The sequence below is a fragment of the Strongylocentrotus purpuratus genome, unplaced genomic scaffold (genome assembly GCF_000002235.5).
Source record: "Strongylocentrotus purpuratus isolate Spur 01 unplaced genomic scaffold, Spur_5.0 spur5_scaffold_17, whole genome shotgun sequence".
Lineage (NCBI taxonomy): Eukaryota > Metazoa > Echinodermata > Echinoidea > Camarodonta > Strongylocentrotidae > Strongylocentrotus > Strongylocentrotus purpuratus.
In genome coordinates, this window is record NW_022145602.1 from 15,825,878 (window position 1) to 15,840,125 (window position 14,248).

At 36.8% G+C, this 14,248-nt stretch overlaps 1 long non-coding RNA gene across 1 annotated transcript; it reads left to right on the forward strand.

Moving 5' to 3' along the window:
* The first annotated feature begins 3,808 nt into the window (after positions 1-3,808).
* On the forward strand, positions 3,809-5,722 carry LOC105436637. Its single transcript, XR_004064479.1, has 3 exons — positions 3,809-4,105; positions 4,983-5,141; positions 5,563-5,722. It is a non-coding gene; the product is annotated as an uncharacterized LOC105436637 (long non-coding RNA).
* Positions 5,723-14,248: the final 8,526 nt, after the last annotated feature.

Sequence of the window (14,248 nt, forward strand, 5' to 3'; positions counted from 1 at the left end):
ATTTTTGGGTTATTCAATTTTTCGAAAGCAGAAGTGTTTTAGGGGCTAAATTTTAGGTCGATTTTTATAATTATGTACATTGTAAATGTTTACAACCTGTTTTTTTTAATACTGAAATTGAAATAAAATGGATCAATCAATCAATCAATCAGATGTTACAGTATTCATTTTCACTATTCCATGATAACTATTCCGATCTGTATTTGACCTTTACTACCTATACATGACATTAAATACTAGATAACCATCATAGGTGAATCATACTCCCTCAGAAGCTGGGAATACACCTAGAATGCATCACCATGGTACATTGGACTCAATGGCCCGAATTCACAAAGCAAGGTTTGAGCTCAGACCAAGGTTTATGTGCGTCATATGACGCGTTTCAGGTTTGAGTTCAGACTTTGGTCTGAAATGCATTTCACAAAGGAGGTTTGAGCTCAGACCAAGGTTTTCGTACGTCATATGACGCGTTTCAGGTTTGAGTTCAGACCTTGGTCTGAAATTGCATTTCACAAACAAGGTTTGTCTTCAGACCAGGTTTATGTACGTCATCAGACCCGAAATTTACAGACTGCTCAGATAGGAGGTTTGTAATTTCTCAAACCTGGTTTGAGAGCTATCGACCAATCAGGATGCAGCACTGGGTGGAGATAATTTATGCTCGATTGATTTTATCCAAATAATTCACCGCCAAAACAATCTGCGATAGTATCTGATCAGCCCGATTTTAGTGCAATTGAAATCTCTCAATCTCTCGATCCTTTCCTTAAAATCGTAAGTATAAAAAAACCTGTACATGTAGTCGAATTCATACTCTTCACGATACTGACATTTCACTATTTGATATGCTTTATAACTTTCCATTTTCCATGAAATGTTCGGTGTTTTCATATCCGACGGCCTCTCAATTCCAGAGTTTAGGGACTGAGTCTGAGGGAGCTCGAGTCCAACGCCCAAGGCGGCGGCGGAGCTCGCACCCTCTGACCCTGGGCTGGAGTTGGGCCTAGCCGGGCCGCGAATTTTTTTTCCCAAACAGGTTTACCTATGAGAGTAAAATCCTGCCTCCTGATTGGTTCAGAGGTATACGCGTCATGAATATTCACGAGCTGAGTTCACAGCACTGTGGCTGAGCTGCAGTACCTAGTATATGTATTACGCATGCGCGTGGACTTCAGTTTTGCTGGCCATTTAGGTGTACAAAATGTATGTGAGCTAGCTGTGGTGCGAGGGGATTTTTATTGGGGGAAGGGGGGGGGGTCTGTTTGTTTGTGAACATTTCTGGTTATTCTGGTGCTTGGTTTATATAGTTTTACACTGCGGATTTTTTTTCTCAAAGAGTTCACTTACAGTACACACACTAATATTCCAATTTCACACATAGGCTATACATACAAACACTATCTTTCTCTCTCTCTCTCTCTCTATAAACACAGACCCACCCACCCTCATGTATTTACAAACAAATAAGCAACAAATGCACACACTAGCTGTCAAGAATACACAATAGACACACACAAGGGGTATGAATTATCTTATCAGGATGGTCCGACATGAGATGGTTGGATGTGGGTCAAAGCCACTGTGTTGCTCTGAGCATGATATCTTGACAAACATTTAATATTATCACCCGTAACTGAAACCAACACACAATTAATATCACGGTATTAGTCTCTTTTTTGTTCCACCAAGCTAATTTTTGCACCTTGCACAAATGCACTTCTCAACACGAAATATTTCACTAAATTTGTTTTGTTATTTTCACTCAAAATTAATTCAGCCATGCTCACTTTTAATCACTTCACTTATATCTTATTTAACATTGAATACAATGCAGTTGCATGGGTTGTTCTTTTATTTTGTTAACTCGGCAGAGGCCACGGTCATGTTCAAGCATTTACGCTTACGACATGTGGTCTCCTGCTTTTTCCTTTTGTATGAAACTTTTATTTTAACTAGAAACAAATTTTGTCAAACTTACATGTTATTCATTATATTTATTTGTATGTTTCTTTGTATTGATATGAAAAAGTGGAAATAAAACAAAACAAACAAACATATCAGTGGTTCTGGTTCCTTTGTGACAGATGAACCTGGCCAAAGAAAACAAAGGACATAAAGTAATGTATACAGGCCGCTCTACACATGTCAAAGACAAGCTTTTCCATGCATGCAGTGTATAGCCTACGTACTATAGCTGCGCTGCATCAACGAACTCAAACTTGGATTTCGATGAGCTGCATGAGCAGCTTCGCCTTGTGTCACGCGCATGCGTAATACTACTAGTATCTTTCAGCTCAGTCATGAATATTCATGATGCGTATACCTCTGAACCAATCAGGAGGCAGGATTTTACTCTCATAGGTAAACCTGTTTGGGAAAAAAAAATTCGCAGCCGGGCCGGGCCTACAGTAGATATCTGAGTATGACTGTCATGTTTAATTTTGTCTTGTTGTCAGCAATGCCATGACACATGCCAATTAGACTAGGCCTAGACCTACACTAGTTATTACAAATTCATGATAATGATAATAATACCAGGCTCTAGCTTAGGCCTGGCAATGATGTCCACCACTTGACTTGGACACTGGTACCTAAATAAATAGAAATTGAAGTGGCATCAGCAATGCCAATGTTCCCCAAAATGAATCACACTGACAAGCATAGCTCTAGACCAAAAGCTTCAGTCTCTCTATATTGCCAGTTGTTCACTGAGACTACGTCTGGCTCCATACTAGACCTCCGATTATAGAATGTCAACAAATGTCAGTTTTATTATTTTTATTAAAGAAATGACCCACATCAGACGGTTATTTCTGTTTATGAGTCATGACAAGCAAAGCTTTTATTAAATTTAGATCTGGTTCTAATTGTCTTAATTAACTGGCTTAGTCTCCAGAGCCAGGATCACCCACAAAGTCACAAGCACAAGTAACATTTCTTTATTTTAAAAACATTGTTTAAACATTTGTTTCATTTTATCTTCACTCTAGTAAAGATGGTAGAAATGCAGCTGATTCAGCATAATGAGCTGGTGTACCTGGAGGAGGAGGAGCTGGAGCAATATATAGCAGCACAACTGGGCAGAGGCCTCTGAGATTGGGAAAACCCGCTGGATGATGAGCCTTTTGTTTTAGAGGTACTTTGAATTCAAATTCTGTATTGGGAAAGTTGGCGAAAACATGGCCAAACTACTTGATGAATATTGTTAACATAGCTATAAAAAAGGGCTTCTGTTGTAAAAATCCAACCCTAGTGTCGTTATTAAAATCAAGAAATATTTCAATTCATGTTGACCGCCTAAATTCACTGTTCGTTTGCCCCGCTCCGCTGGTCTGCCTACGACCGTGCAAGCCCCTAATGCCATGCACATGTGCGTTTACATAAATTTATTCAATTTCTGAGCATTTTCTGTCATATTCCATACATTGAAAGATTAGTTATGATATTTATTCTTTTACATGGTAGGTGATGAAAGCATTAATTTTCATAATTTGTGTGTGGGGCATTTCCCAATACTGTTATTTGGCTTTAATACATGAGGAAATTATTCAGATTATGTGTACGTTGGAAACAAATTTGTGATTTGTTGCTTAAATTTCACAAAAGGTGAAGCCGTGAAGGAGATAGAAAAGGCATAGACAATTTTGTCTTTTACGTTAAATTGATTCACATGACATCTAGAAATCAGGATTTTTTTTTTTTTAAGTGACAGTGACAGTTGGGGATGTAAAAATATAATAGCATAAACCAGCAAAAAAAATAATTTATTTGAATGCTTGTTTTTTAATTTTTTAAAAAAGGTAATTCGATCTAAAAGATGCACCGTGAGGAGGCGGCATGCCGTGTCATATTCATCTGTTTGCCGAATGGAGAGTAGTGAGGGATGTTTCCGAAGCTGTTGTCAGAAGAAAGGGACAAGTCATGAAGTTTCCTACAAGTTACAACAAGGCAAAAAGTGACTACTATTCAGAAGCAGTTTTTCCAGTACTGCAGATTTCCAGGAGTTGCTGTTGATGGGACACATGTTTACATCAGGAGCCCTGGTGGGGCAAGAGCCAGGTACTACTTCAATAGGAAGAACAGGTACTCCATCGATGTTCAGGTGAGAATAAATGAATACATCATGACTGGATCCAGCACGGCTTTCCCTTTAGACCTTTTTTTTGTACCTTGCAAAATTTTCACATTAGTTATATACACTCTCCAGTCTTGTGTGTTGTACATCCATGCTAATTCATTGGTGACCAATGCAATATTTCTAGTGGCCAAATGGATATTAAAGTAATATTCGCGTACAGGTACTCATTTCACTGCCTTTGTACACAGTTAAGAATATCCAATGGATAGTTAAACTTAAAAATCCTAACACTCGTTAATATCTTTTTAACGAAAGGGAAATTTGAAAAATCAAAACTTGTTCCATCCTTCTATTGGCAATACGGATATGACCTCTAGATTTCTGATATTTTGTTGATGGCCATGGCAATTGGACCACTGTTTTTGCCATTGATCAATGAAAGAAAAAACAACAAAGAGAAGCATGTAAACTGATCAATGGCAATTACTGCTATATATTTTAAACTATAGAAAAACAAACAGGTTCATTTCCAATAAAAAGATGCGAGAGTGGGTACACCCTCCCCCCCCCCCACACACACAAAGCATTTGTTGTTTTAGGCTCGAAATGTTTTGTTAAATGTGATATTATTTTTTTTACATTGTTACAAGATAAACAATGAAAACATGAGTTAAAAATGAAGAAATACTTCATCAGTCAATACATATAGGGTAATTAGCATTTTCTTCCAATTTTTGTTGTATAAATAGATATTGAAAAGCAATTATCACATATTCAACTGCATTTGCATTAATTACCATAAATAACAAGTGAAATTTATACATTTCACGGCCTATCTGAAGTGTGAAATGAGTGAGTTTTAATAACTAATGAATGCCAACATGTTATTTCATATTGACAGGTTGTCTGTGATTATGCTGGGAAAATAACTAGTATCGTTGCAAGGTGGCCTGGACTGGTAGCAGCCACGATGCCAGGATCTTTTCTGAGTGTGCACTGAATTGACAGCTTCATGCTAGGGCATATGAATAACAGTAGATTCTTGGAGATAGACTATAGGGTAGGTAGATTATTTCTTTATATGAAAACATTTGTTTATTCTTTTTCTTAATCAATCTTGTTTCCATTTTTGTATTTGGCCAACATGTGACATGTTAGGAATGTTCATTTGGTAATATAGTAACAACTCGCATTAAGTAATTAATTCAAACGAGCTCATGTGCTTTTAAATTTCAGTTTACAAATCACAATTAATGTTTTTGATATCTGGATGCAACTTGAGGTAGTTTGTTGTCAAGTGGAACCTCATAGTTTTTGTATTAGTGACACAGGATTGAATAATTCCTGATTATGTGTACAATACATTGTATCCTTTCTATAGTATTACCCCCCCCCCACCCCCCTCCAAGAAAAAAAATGAACAAGTTGAAATTAAGAATATTGTTTATGATATTGTTTATTTTGTCCATTCGATTTTGCAGGTATCCATGCCTTCTCTGCCTCATCAGAAGCCATTTCTTCATTCAGAGGGTCGACCACAGATGTGCTTTAAAGGCCATCTGTACTAGTTCAGCCAAAGAGGATTAGACAACCCAGCGAGGTCACTGACGGGAGGCTATCTCATCAATTCAGTTCTCAATTAACATAAGAAAAAGAGGATCATGGGGATTAACAGGCACAGATTGGGGAAGTTTTCTATATAGAGGGAGCAAGTAGCTACAAGTAGTACCGTGGGGCTTTAAAACTTCACACACAAAAAAGGGAGATGTGTGATTGAGCGCATATTTATTAAATGCAAGGATGAGGACGTTCCATGCCTCATCAATCTAAGAGAGAAGGTCGACACTTAATTATTGTTATGCTTTCCTGTTGCCCTTATTGGGGAAATTCACGTTGTGCAAATATAGCATTGGTTTGGCCAAGTATAGCCTAAAACAGCTAACACTGGAGCTTACTAACAAGCATTTATTGCTTTCTTAGCTGTCAAGTAAAATAACCACCACTATCTATCTATTTAGTGAGCTATACATTATTTAATTAAGGATTCCACAAAAAAAATTTATGTATACGGTAATAAGTCATAAAATACAGATTTAACTCAACTGCAACTGGAATTACCTCAAAATGTATTTCAAAATACGGCCCCTCCCTGGTGTTCCCACAATACTTCGTAGTTATGCAGCATTACATCAAGAACCTGGGTGTTGAGCTGTTGATTATTTATGAATATTTTTGATGTTATGTTTAGTTGATAAGTATTTGTTGTCACTCTGACGGTATTTGTAATTAAGTGTTCTCTATAGATTAAATGCACCCGATTTAACTATAATTAGCATTGTATACACTGCTGAGTTGAGGGGTGGGTCAATATAAATTATTTGGTTGTCAGCTAGGGGAGAGTATTCGAACAAATATTATTTACTGTACTAAGCGAAGTCAGAATTAAAGAACTTTTATGTGCAAATTTGAATTTTCGTCACCCATTTTGTTGTATTTCTGATTTTCTTTCTGCTAATAGCGCTACAGTGAGACTTTTAATTGGCCTTCCAGAGCCTCTCTTAACCTCTAGTGGGCTATTTCATATAAGCATGCTACAAAATTTACAAATGTGAACTGCATTGTTAGCACAAACGGTAGATTACTATTGTGTTGTATGCTCAATTATTTATGTAAAACATGAAAATACAAATACAATATTCTTGCTTTCATATATTTACAAAGATAACTGAAATAGATATGTGTCAGATGATCTCTCTCTTTCTCCCTTTTTTTGGGGGGGGGGTGCAGATATGTGTGTTTGCAGTTTGCATGGTTTTGCATTATGTGTTTCATTGCAAAAAAAGAAGAAGAAGAGAGAGAGAGAGAGGGGAGAAAGAAAAATAATTAATAGAGAGAGAAAAGGAGAGAGAGAGAACAAAAATGGGTATAGAAAGAGAGAGGAGGGACGGGGACAGAGAAAGAGACGGGGAGGGAGAGAGAGAAAGATGAATAGAGAGAGAGGGGAGAAAGAAAAAGAATTAATAGAGAGAGAAAGGGAGAGAGAGAACAAAAATGGGTAGAAAGGGAGAGGAGGGACGGGGACAGAGAAAGAGATAGGGAGGGAGAGAGAAAGAAAAGATGGCCATAGAGGAATTTTTTTAAAATTAATATTATATGGAAACAAATCATTTACCAGTAACAATTTGATGTGAAAAAAGTAGCCAGTTGGGGAAACAAACGGGGAACTAGTTAAAATAATAATTGATTGACCATTCTAACAAAATAACTATATAAATCTATAGTAATTAACAATTGCAATCAAATGAATTAATATATTAATCACAATAAAAACTTAATTCATATTAAATCATTATTATTATTATTATTATTAGGTGATTTTATTGATAAGAATTTGTAACCCCCAAAACAATAAGACTCTTACAGTTAATTTAAAAGAGCCCTTGACAAATTAGATGTATTTATCTAACGAAGGTTTTCAGGTGCCGATGTTAATTTGTTCTGGGTCAGATTGAGTGCTTCACCAGCACCACACAAATGTGAGTACGTGGGGCACTTTCTGCATCGGCGCGCCAGTTTGGTTCGATTAATTCATGAAAATGCAATTCAAAAGTTTATTTCAGAGATGTTCTAACCATCATCTTTTCAAGATTGCTCATTAAGATGTCCGGATCGTACTAAGAATGCTTATTTTAACAGTTTTTTCAATTCTTAACATTTAAACCCTAGCCCATAAAAATTATGTTAGAAACCCTATGGCTGAGACTAGTTTTACAAACCTTGGTCGGAGGTTTGGGAATTACAGACCAAGGTTTATACAAACCTTCCTTTGTGGAATGGGTTTGAAAATAAACCAGGTTTGAGCTCAGACCGAGGTTTGAACAAACCTTGGTCTGATCAAACCGGGTTTGTCCTCAGACCTCCGTTGTGAATTCGGGCCATTAGGTTTATGTAAATCGCCTAACATTGCCCGAATGTTGAAAATTTCTCTTACGACATGAGATGACGAATCATCACCATTACAATCTACATGACCATCAACAACAACAGCAAATCTTCCTCTACGACAATTACCCCCTACGACAACTGCCCCTACCACAACTACCCCTTAGGGCAACTACCCTATAGGACGACTACCTCCGGGACAACTACCCATTGACAACTACCCCCCCCCAGACAACTACCCCCTAGGACAACTAACCATTAGAGGAACGACCCACTAGGACGATTATCCCATACAACTACCCCCTGCGACAACCATCCTCTAGGATACTTCCTCCCCTTGACAACTATCCTAGGGGTAGTTGTCTGGGGGGTAGTTGTCCTGGGGTAGTTGGCCGAGGGGGTAGTTGTCCGGCGGTAGTTGTCCGGGTTAGTCATCCTAGAGGGTGGTTGCCCTAGGGGGTAGTTGTCCTATAGGGGTTGTTGACTGGGGGTGGTAATCCGGGGGTGGATGTCCAGGGGGTAGGGGTCCGGATACGGTTTACGATATATAATTAGGATAAGGGTTTCTGTAATATATACATAGATTGTATGTAACTACATTCCGACGAGATAATAAAGTGACTATTGCTTGGATCAACCACATTTAGAATTAACGAGTTAAAAAGGATATATTAATTGTACTCACTGTTTGCCTAGATCCTGATAAATGCGAAATGAATCGTGGAATGAGGCGTCGAGTCCTTTCCTCAGAAATATTTATCCAATTATAGCCGACTTAAAAGGACTCACACGTAAGCTTACACAGTTCAAATAAAAATAACTGGCAACAAGTGACATGAGAGGTCTCTTCTAGAACGTGTTATAAAGGTGTGTATAATGTCTCTTTAACAAAATAAGAGGAGAGTTTGTCTCTGGGTCATGAATCCGGTGTGACAGATGCCAAAATATGTAGTGTGTCGAAGAAAATGATCTAGAAATCAATTTAATGCCGATTCCCTTTGCACTAAAATGTGCTTCGTTCCATTAGATTTCCATGTAGAAGTGACGGATAACCCAAATGAAATGAAATACATAGGCTACATGAGTCTGTATTTCAACGTCTGGTGAAGTAGCACCTGGCAGGTAGCTGTGCAAGTCAGTTGGATCGTGTGGTTTAAAAATTAAACCAGAGGAAAATACATATAACTAGAGTTAATCGACCAAACAAAAAAGATACATATCTCCTGCTCAGTGAGTCGGTCCTGATGGTCATTGTGACGCAAGTAATATCACGTGATAAAGTGGCCTGGGCATTCTGCTCAACAAGTGGAAACCTTAGTCTATAAAATACCAGACAGAAAAGAAACTAATTTAAAAGACGACGGGGAGGGGGGAGAAGGGACTTCAATATATATCAACTGCCATTTCATCTAAGTACTTTCCCCCCACAATGCAATCACTTAAATATACTACAATAGCGAATAATGTAAACATGCTAAAAAAAATTAAGGGGTTAAGGGTACGCCAGGCTTTTGTTACCGTTAACTATTTAATTATGTTTCCAATTTTGATATTCGCGTTTCGTTGTATCATGATTTTAATACATTTATTAGTATCTAAATCTAAGGAAATGTATACTACAATTAAACACTTAAAGATAAAATTGAGTTCTGGTCATGCGTTTGCATTGTGAAAGAAACGGTGAGGAATCGATCAGAAAGGTTGATCAAGTAGCATATATGTTTGGATGTGTACTGCTAGGCTCTGGAGTCTTAAAAATGATAACAAATTTGGCCCAGCTTTGGTAAAAGTACAGGCTCTGTACAAGGAAAGATGTATATGGGACTACAAGAACATGTGGAATAAAAATCGGGCCTCATTTTTAAGCTGATACTTGTCATATTTAAAATATAAGAGCCATGCTTTCCAGGGAACATTTTTTCTCTGGTGTCTTTCACACTTGCATTATCAAAATGATAAAGCTCACACGTTTTGTTTTACATTTCCCCAGAACTCAGCCTTTTCTTTAAACTTAACGATAATTGCCCGACAATGTTTGTGAGAACATTCATTATATTCAAATGAAGCCATTAAATAATTATGTCATAATTGTATCATGTAGAAAAGAGGCTCTCTATGTAAAGTTGAAGATAAAGTCATCACCCGACATTTAAAGATTCTCGGGACGATTCTACAAGTAATCCTGCTCGCAGCCTAATGAATCTTCTTCTCTAAATTAAAAACATTGTGTTATGGAACCGATTGTGTATATAGAGTGTTTTTTGGTTCTTCTACTTCTTAGTTTATATTATTTAAACTATATGGCCTGAATTCACAAAGGAGGTTTGTCGACAAACCTAGGTTCATGTGCATCATAATGACGCGTTGTTTCGACGCATTTCAAACCAAGTCATATTACGCACATAAACCCCGTTTTGTCGACAAACCTCCTTTGTGAATTCGGTCCAATGAGTTTTCTCATGGACCCTGGATTTTGTTAAGAGAGAGAGAGAGAGAGAGAGAGAGAAAGAGACAAAAGAGTGACCTTGCCTGGAAACCAAAAATATCTATGTCTGATCCCCATTAGTCATATCATGATATACGGACTGTCATACTGTTATTTATGATGTCAAGTATGGTACTTAGGTGAATAAGATATTTCATACGCCGACTGGGCTTGTATCAAAGGTAACAGAAGAAAGAAAAGGCACTTTTGAAAGGAACGTTCTGAAAAGAAACGTACCTTGATTCAAATCATTTGTAATGAAGTTCACGCTGGTAGGTGGTACATTACAAAAAAAAGTTTATGAACACTGGTTGTAACCCGAGGAGCGTAGGGGCTTATAAGCTCAAAAACATGTTTGCCGAAAGGATTCTTTAGAGCAAAATTACAATGGAAAACTATATTTGAAATGTAAGCATGTCCAAATTTGGGTATTTCGTTCTGCTTTGATACAAACATTCCTTGCTAAAATGAGATACGAGTTAACACAGACAGACATATAAATATATTAGCTGATGTGTAAAAAAATAGAAACCAGATTTTGGCTTCGGTTTATGACACTTTACCTGATATTCAAGTCCACCATTCTTAAAATGTAAAGACCAGTTTTGGAAACGCCCCCCCCCTCTCAAAAAATGAAATGGAAGCTTTTATTACCAACCATGTGAAAGAGTATGTTTTGACTAATACGTAATGATACAAACTTGGCCGAGAAACCGCCTACTAATTGATATATTTGGTAAAATATTATATCTATTTGGACCTGATAGGTATAACGCAAGTGTCGCGCACGTGTCGCGTAGTCCCATATACATTTGTATGTGTACAGTGCTTGTAACTTTACCAAGACTGGGCCAAATTTCTTATCATTTTGATGATTCCAGAACCTTGCAGTACACACCAATACTTATATGCTAGATGATCCACCTTTTCTGATCGATTCCACAGCGTTTCTTTCACAATGCACTCACATGACCATAACTGGACTATATCTTTAACGAGATTTCACATTTATATATGTATCATAATGTCATTCAGGAAATAAGTAAAAACACTTGAATCTAAAAACGAACTTCATTCATACTTATACCTAAGGTATGCTATGCTTGAGTCCAAGAGGGCATTTAACCGTTAAGCTGGTGTTGAATAGATTGAGATTTTTGCAGAAACGTTTTTTTCTTTCTCGCAGCGTTCTAAATTAGTAAAAGGAATAACAGAACTATACAAAGTATACATGCATACATATCAGGTATATGGTGAAAAAACACAGGTCCGTATTTCAATAATTCACTTGTTGGCACTTCAAATGATCACATTAAATTCCTTTGTCCCCGATACAAAAATATTACATATATGAGTACTTATTGATCAATCTACGAACTCTAAAATAAGATACCAACTACATTCAAGCTTTGTAAAATACACCCTAACGTATAGACCAATGCTGTACTGCTAAGCCGATGATGTTACGAATCAGGTATAGGTTGGTGTAGAAAACTAGAAAATTTGTTTGTTTTGAAACATCAAATTATAACGAATCTGCTAGCTATTGCTTAATATTATAAGTAGATTTGGCTTCGAGATGCCCTGCGTTTGGCAACCCAGGCTTACAAAATTTCAAGAGAAAGAAAAGGACGGAAAAGGCACGAAAAGCATTCTTAAAAATGACGCCCTTGCCATACGGGTTATAATTGTGCTGAAACCCAGTAGTAGACAAGCCAAGACAAGATTTGTTTTACTTTTTTTTTATATATACTTTCGACGGCATTATGGGGGGGGGGGGGGGGGGGGGGGGTAAAGCATGGCATCCATGCTAAAATGATCTAGAAATCAATCTAATGCAGATTCCCCTTTCACTAATGTGCTTCGTTCCATCAGATTTCTATTTATTTCCATCTTCATATAAAAACAATTATAGATCATTACAATATCATACATTAAACAAAACCACCAAAAAAAAGCAATCATACATGTAAACTGTATCAAAGAGACCAAATTTACCAGCCGAAAATGAGAAAAGGGGAACTAATATAAGGACAAAGCCCTTGTCAAATAAGTTTCCTATGTAGAAGTCACGGATAACCGGTATGAAATGGAAGACATAGGCTGCATGAGTCTGCATTTCAACGTCTGGTGAAATTGCATTTGTATTGGCAGGAACAAGCAGGTACCTATCATGCACCATCATTGAACTTTGGGCTTTAAAGTTGATGCAAACCGTCCAACATTGCCCGAATGTTGAAATCGTTCATCGTTCATCGACAACAACAACAAATCTTTAACGGAAAGACCTTTTTTAGGTTCATCAAATGCTACGTCCATTTTCCTACCGCTTCGAAATAGATGATGTTTCATACGTTACCAGAGCCAAAATTCCTTTTCCTTGCCAAGGTATAGATTTAAGAAACGTATGACATACTAATTTGATTTGATTTTGATTTGATTTGATTTATTGGTTTCTGCATTTTTTTCCTTTTTTATCATACATTTTCATGAACATAATGATGACAATGTCCACCTTACCATCATTCTCACAATACTAATAAATTTTAGTCAAATTGTTCATGATATATACTAAGAATTACGGTTTCTGCAATATTTCGTTTCGTCTATTTCCATTTCCAACAAAATAAAATGAATTACATGGGATTGCATTGTACATAGTAAAATAATGAAAATTAACTATACATTTGTAATTGGTGCACAGTGTACAAGAGGCATATAAAACTTAAAGTAACCTTGCTCACAGCCTAACGAATGTTCTTCTCTATATTAAAAACATTGTTATGGAACCGATTGTGTATGAAGCATGTTCTGGTTCTTCTTCTTAGTTTATATTATGTATCCTATACGGGTTTGCTCATGGACCCTGGATTTTGTAATACACAGAGAGAGAAAGGAAGAGAGAGAGAGACAAAAGAGTGACTTTGCCTGGAATTCACACAAATCTATTTCTGATCCCATTGTTCATATCGTGGTATACGGACTGGCATACTCTTATTATCATGTCAAGTATCGTAGGTGAATAAGATATTTCATACGACTGGGCTTGTATCAAAGGTGACAGAAGAAAGAAAAAGCACTGTTGAAAGGAACGTTCTGAAAAGAAACGTACCTTGATTTATATCATATGTAATGAAGCTCACGCTGGTAGGTGGTACTTTAAAAACAGTTTATGAACACTGGTTGTAACCCGAGGAGCGTGGGGGCTCAGAAGCTCTCAAACATGTTTGGCGAATGGATTCTTTAGAGCAAAATTACAATGGAAAACTATATTTGAAATGTAAGCATGTCCAAATTTGGGTATTTCACTTCGTTCTACGTTGATACAAACATCCCTTGCTAAAATGAGAAACGACACAAATCAGACAGACATATATATATTAGCTGAAGTGTAAAAAAATAATAACCAGATTTTAGCTTCGGTTTATGACACTTTACCTGAATTTTAAGTCCACCATTCTTAGCGAGATTTCACATTTATATATGTATCATAATTTAATTCATTAAATAAGTAAAAACCCTTCAATCTAAATCAGAGCTTCATTCATACATATAGCTAAGGTATGCTATACTTGAGCCCAAGGGGGCATTTGACCGTTAAGCTGGTGTTGAATAGATTGAGAATTGTTCAGAAACGTTTTTTTTTTTCTTTCTCGCAGCGTTTTAAATACAAAAGGAATAACAGAACTAGACAAAGTATATATTTGAATACATATCAGGTATATGGTAAAAAACACACA